This window comes from Aplysia californica, unplaced genomic scaffold (assembly GCF_000002075.1).
Source record: "Aplysia californica isolate F4 #8 unplaced genomic scaffold, AplCal3.0 scaffold00747, whole genome shotgun sequence".
In the NCBI taxonomy this organism is placed as follows: Eukaryota; Metazoa; Mollusca; class Gastropoda; order Aplysiida; family Aplysiidae; genus Aplysia; species Aplysia californica.
In genome coordinates, this window is record NW_004798017.1 from 344,172 (window position 1) to 350,123 (window position 5,952).

Genomic DNA, 5,952 nt, shown 5'->3' on the forward strand with positions numbered 1-5,952 from the left:
AAGAGGAAAGAGAATATACAGGCCTTGACCTCCAAGATGTCAACAGAATGTTAATTTTTTGTGTATATGTGACAACCGCATCGAGTCCTGTGCAAGAAATGTTAACGCTAAGAGGAAAGAGAATATACAGGCCCTGACCTCCAAGACGTCGACAGAATGTTAACTTTTTGTGTACATGTGACAACCGCATCGAGTCCTGTGCAAGAATTGTTAACGCTAAAAAAGCATAGATCCTGACCACGAAGATGTCTACAGAACCTTTGGGTTTTAACCAATGTTTCTGTAAGTTTCTGTGAGCTGGTGCTCTGGTGTGGTTTGCTCCTTCTTTCCTATTAAACATCTATCGTCTCTGTCTCTCCACCTTCTTTTTTCTGTTTGTTACTCTCTTGTAACACCTCTAATCTTTGGCACTTACATGATCCTATCGTGTTGCAAGTGCCGTAAAACTCTTACTAAAACTAAAAACTGTAAGTTTCTGTCCGGCCATCATGCTCAATCACCCAGATGTTTGTGATGGAATATTTATTCTAGTTTACCCAGATTTGTTTAATCTTCTGATTTCAAGTACCGGCATCCAAGACTTCTAAGCGTACTGCAAGCATACTCTCCACTCCATATCTACAAAAATTTGAAATCTTCACTTGAAAGGAAGAGATACCAGATTGATGATGCATTTTCTGTTTATGTCTGCATTAAGTGTAAAGTTCTAGTGACTTTGTGACAAGATACAAAGAAAAAAACTACCAGTGAGCAGTGACTTTGTCGCAAGGTGCTAAGAATAGACTTAGACTATGGCCAGTAGCAGTACTTTTATCTCCAGTATATTTCTGTACTCATCCTTTCACCATCGTTATGTTTCTCTATTACTCATCCTTCCACTAGTTTTGTCTTTCTCTACTCATCCTTTCACCAGTGGTGTCTTTCAGCAATTCTGGTCAACCTCGGAGTCGACATTCTGAACCGTAGGTTCTGTTGACTATTTCTCTGTTGTAGTTTTTTCATCCGAAATTTTATCTGTTTTTTTTTCCAAATTGGGGCTAATGTGTCGCCGTCCCCTGCTCTAGTCCTGGTCATATAGCCTAAGTAAAAAGTGGATCTTTTAATTGTAAGAGAGAATAAGAACACTGTTGGAGAAAATGTGTATTTCCAGTTGTTGTCATAAGTTGTATTAATATATATAGATTGTAAAGTGCATAGTGCATATGGTGTTTGCTGTTGAGCGGGAATTTGCACATATACAAATGTGAGGCAGCGTGGTGGAATCAGGCTCTCGTCAATTTTTGGGCATGTCGAGTTATTGGTATCATCTTAAAGCTTGTTCAATTGTCTTTATTTGTATGAAAAAATACCCCTTTATCTTGAATACAAGTCGAGATATTTGTGAATGAAGGAGGTGGGGGTCACCTATTTTCAGAGGCAAAATTATTGAGAAAATGGCCGCCAAAGATTACTTATTTCTTTAGATTAAAAGTCCGTGATAACTGAAAATTTACATTTTTGGTGCCTTTAATCAACGTTTTTAAGAAAAATCCACACGGAAACGAGTTCTTTAATGGACATGAAAGGTGCTGAGCCAAAAAACAAAAATTTGATAAAAATTCACAAACCTGCGGAAAAATGCAAGTTTCTTCACTTTGATTATTTTGACGAGAGTCTGATTCCACCACGCTGCCTCACATTTAGATTGTAAAGTGCATAGTGCATATGGTTTGCTGTTGAGCGGGAATTTGCACATATACAAATGATATCTTCTATTATATTGTCGAACTCATGTGTTCGAACTGAGTTCCGTTTGACCACATTTTACAGTGTGGAGAAAACATCTGAAGTGACATTTTACAGTGAGGGTAAAGCAGTCATGGTTTTACAGTGAGGGTAAAGCAGTCATGGTTTTACAGTGAGGGTAAAGCAGTCATGGTTTTACAGTGAGAGTAAAGCAGTCATGGTTTTACAGTGAGAGTAAAGCAGTCATGGTTTTACAGTGAGTAAAAGGGTTGTGGTTTTTCAGTGAGGGTAGAACAATCTTGGTTTTATAGTGTTTACAGTGAGGGTAGAACAATCACGGTTATACTGTGAGTAAAAGGGTTGTGGTTTTTCACTGAGGGTAAAACGATCATGGTTTTACAGTGAGTAAAGGGGTTGTGGTTTTACAAACAGTGAGGGTAAAACAATCTAAAACAATCATGGTTTTACAGTGAGGGTAAAATGATTGTGGTTTTACATACAGTGAGGGTAAAATGATTGTGGTTTTACATACAGTGAGGGTAAAATGATTGTGGTTTTACATACAGTGAGGGTAAAATGATTGTGGTTTTACATACAGTGAGGGTAAAATGATTGTGGTTTTACATACAGTGAGAGTAAAATGATCATGGTTTTACATTGAGGGTAAAATGCTTGAAGCGACTCATTTTTTGACAACAGCAATGATACAAACTTTGGGGCCTGTTTTTAAAATATTTTACTTTCTTTTTATTTGAACTGTTTCTGCTTGCTTTTTTTTTTCTTTTTTTTTTCAAGCACTTACTCTTGGCAACTGCCGGAAGTCATATATGTAGATTAATTTGCTGTGTACATTTTCCTTTTAGAAGACACTTGATGTGTTTCTAGTGGCGTTAAACCTACACCATTTCACATTTTCATAGACATGTGAAGAATGTGTGAAAGTGGTTGGGTTTTTTTTTTTTTACATCCTACACATCTGACTCTGAAACCGTTTAAAGTGAAAGTGTGCCATGTCCAGCTTTAAGTCACCATTTTTATGGGGTTTTTTTTTCCGGACTCTCTTGTCCTGTTGTGTTTGATTCAGAGAATTTCATTTAATGTTTTTTTTTTTACAAGTTACAGAAGTGTGAGCGTGTGTGTGTGTGTGCATGCATGCATGCGTGTGTGTGTGTTTGTTTGCGTGCATATGCATGTGAGCTTGCTGTGACAGCTGTCAGTTGTCTGCCAGGGTTTGTTTTTTTGGTGTGTTTTTTTTTGGAGGTTTTTTTTTTGACAAGAGAGTACTGAAGTTTGCGTCACTGATGAAGCATCTATGTTACCACAGTTGGCGGCGACGCCTCGAGTCTCCTGCTACTCCTAGCTGTGGCAACAGATGCTGTGTTCAATCCAGAACAAGTTTTTGTCCAAGTTAATGTCAGAGAAGAGTGTAGCAGGTGGGGAGAGGGTGCCACTGGTTGGTTCTACTTCTGTACTTTCCTTCTGTTGTCTCTGTCTGTCTGTCTGTCTGTCTGTCTGTCTGTCTGTCTGTCTGTCTGTCTGTCTTACTTTTCCCCAGCACCAAATGACCATTATTGTGTCGTTGTGCTTCTCTTCTCTTTATTCTAACGAAACGAACAAAAGAATTTTGTTACTCTTGTTTTTATAGGCCTACCCATTTCTTAGATACTTGGATTTACTTGGATTTACTTGGATCTCGAGCTAGAATCATAGCAGGCGGCACATGTCCATAGCTGCTCATCTCTCCTTTCCAGCATCCACCTCAGGGTCTTCCTGCTAATTGTCTCCATAAGGAGCTGGTTTGAGACACGCCTGACCACTCCTCGGCGCGATCAGATAGAATATGCTATAGCGATGTAACAATGGGTTCTCCGTCTGATAGTATGTAGAGACTGCTGTCTTTTGTGGCAGTCTGTGCCGTCAGCAATGCTGTTGTCATCAGCATCTTTGGTGTGGCAGTTAGGTTCTCAAGCATTGAAGGTGAAAGAGGAGAGAGCTTGATTCTCGCGTGACGAAGCTACTAAATATCTCTAACTTTCAGTGAGGATGCAATATTTCAGTCGGCCTTGCTTGGTTGATGTAAATTAATGTGCTGGGACTGTTAACGTTTACAATCAGTCTGGAAGTTATATTGGGACAGTTAACGTTTACAATCAGTCAGGAAGTTATAACTTTTGTGAATGGGACAGTTAATGTTTACAATAATCGCTCAGGAAGTTGTAATGGGACAGTTGACGTCTGCGGTCAGTCAGGAAGTTGTAATGGGACAGTTGACGTTTGTGGTCAGTCAGGAAGTTGTAATGGGACAGTTGACGTTAGCCGTCAGTCAGGAAGTCATGGTGGGACAGTTAAAAACATTTTTATATTCAGTCAGGAAGTCATAGTATGTGTGGATAGGGCAGTTAACCTTTACAATGTATCAGGAACTTATGACTTGCAGATTTAGGAAACTTGTTTTTGATACTTATATATATTATATATGTATTAACCCACATCTTTCAAGCAGATTTTTAAAAATTAACCCGTGTCATTATCTTTACATATCCAGATGTGTAAATAAAAATTTTAATGAATATTTTATTTAGTCGTAATGATAAAATACTGTGCTTTCAGTGATAGAAAAAAGACCTCCATTATTATACAGAAGTCGAATTTGTCGTAGACAGACGGCCACTCTTTGTTGAGGAGAAAAGTAGCCATCTTCCTAGACAGGTGGACGTCTTTTTATAAGTGTCTCTATAATGTGAAACAACCACAAGGAAGGAATAGTGGCAAGTGGTTGTTTGTACTGTTGATTATCTTATACAAATGGCTGTTGTTGCTGCAGGTTTGACTGTATTTTTACGTGTCTTTGAGAAGAAATCTTTTGAGAATCTATTCTCATTGGTGGTGTCTTCCCTCAATTTCTGTCCTATTTTGTAGGGATACAAGTTGTAAGGTAAGCATTTACATGTTGACAATTATTACATTTGGGGGGACACAGGTTGTAAGGGTTATGGGTTGACAGTTTTTACATCTGTTCATACACAGGTTGTATGTAAGGTTTATAGGTTGGCAGTTATATTTGTAGGTACACAGGTTTTAAGGGTTATGGGATGACAGTTTTTACATCTGTTCATACACAGGTTGTATGTAAGGTTTATGGGTTGGCAGTTATATTTGTAGGTACACAGGTTGTAAGGGTTATGGGTTGACAGTTTTTACATCTGGTGATACACAGGTTGTATGTAAGGTTTATGGGTTGGCAGTTATATTTGTAGGTACACAGGTTGTAAGGGTTGTGGGTTGACAGTTATATTTGTAGGTACACAGGTTGTAAGGGTTGTGGGTTGACAGTTATATTTGTAGGTACACAGGTTGTAAGGGTTGTGGGTTGACAGTTATATTTGTAGGTACACAGGTTGTAAGGGTTGTGGGTTGACAGTTATATTTGTAGGTACACAGGTTGTATGTAAGGGTTATGGGTTGGCAGTTATATCTGTAGATACACAGGTTGTACGGGTTATGGGTTGACAGTTATATTTGTAGGTACACAGGTTGTAAGGGTTATGGGTTGGCAGTTATATTTGCTTTGTAGGTACACAGGTTGTAAGGGTTATGGGTTGACAGTTATGTCTGTGGGTACACAGGTTGTATGTAAGGGTTATGGGTTGACAGTTATTATTATTACGTTATTAGGTTTACTGGCCGAAGGTTATGATATTTTGTAAGGATACAAGTTGTGAGGGTTTAATAATGTGTAAGGGTTGCCCTTTTTTAAAGTAAGTTTTTTTCTCTCCTCACCAAATGCTTGTCTTGTGTTGTGATTGGCTTTCAGTGGGAGAGAATCCGCGCTTCACTTACCGCGAAGATATTATTTTTTACAAATTGTACGAATGTAGTCTATGCTCCACAACACATAAATTGTTATATTATAGTCTGTGTGCTGTACACACATATAAATTATTATATTACAGTCTATGCTTCAAATAAATGTGAGGCAGCGTGGTGGAATCAGGCTCGTCATAGTCAAAATAATGAAATAGAAGAAATCAGCATTTTTTTCACCCGTTTGGCAATTTTTATTGAATTTTTGTTTTTTGACTCCACACCTTCTATGTCCATTTGAAAACACATGTATAGGTGGAGTTTATTGAAAAACGTTGATTAAAGGCGCAAAAAATGTAAATTTGCATTTTCAAGAACTCTCAAACTTTTCCGGACATTTTCTCGCAATTTCTACCTCTAAAA

The 5,952-nt window shown here is 38.1% G+C and overlaps 1 long non-coding RNA gene across 1 annotated transcript; it reads left to right on the plus strand.

Moving 5' to 3' along the window:
* The first annotated feature begins 3,480 nt into the window (after window positions 1-3,480).
* Window positions 3,481-5,736, plus strand: LOC118478618. Its single transcript, XR_004859180.1, has 2 exons — window positions 3,481-5,114; window positions 5,159-5,736. It is a non-coding gene; the product is annotated as an uncharacterized LOC118478618 (long non-coding RNA).
* The last annotated feature ends 216 nt before the right edge of the window (window positions 5,737-5,952 follow it).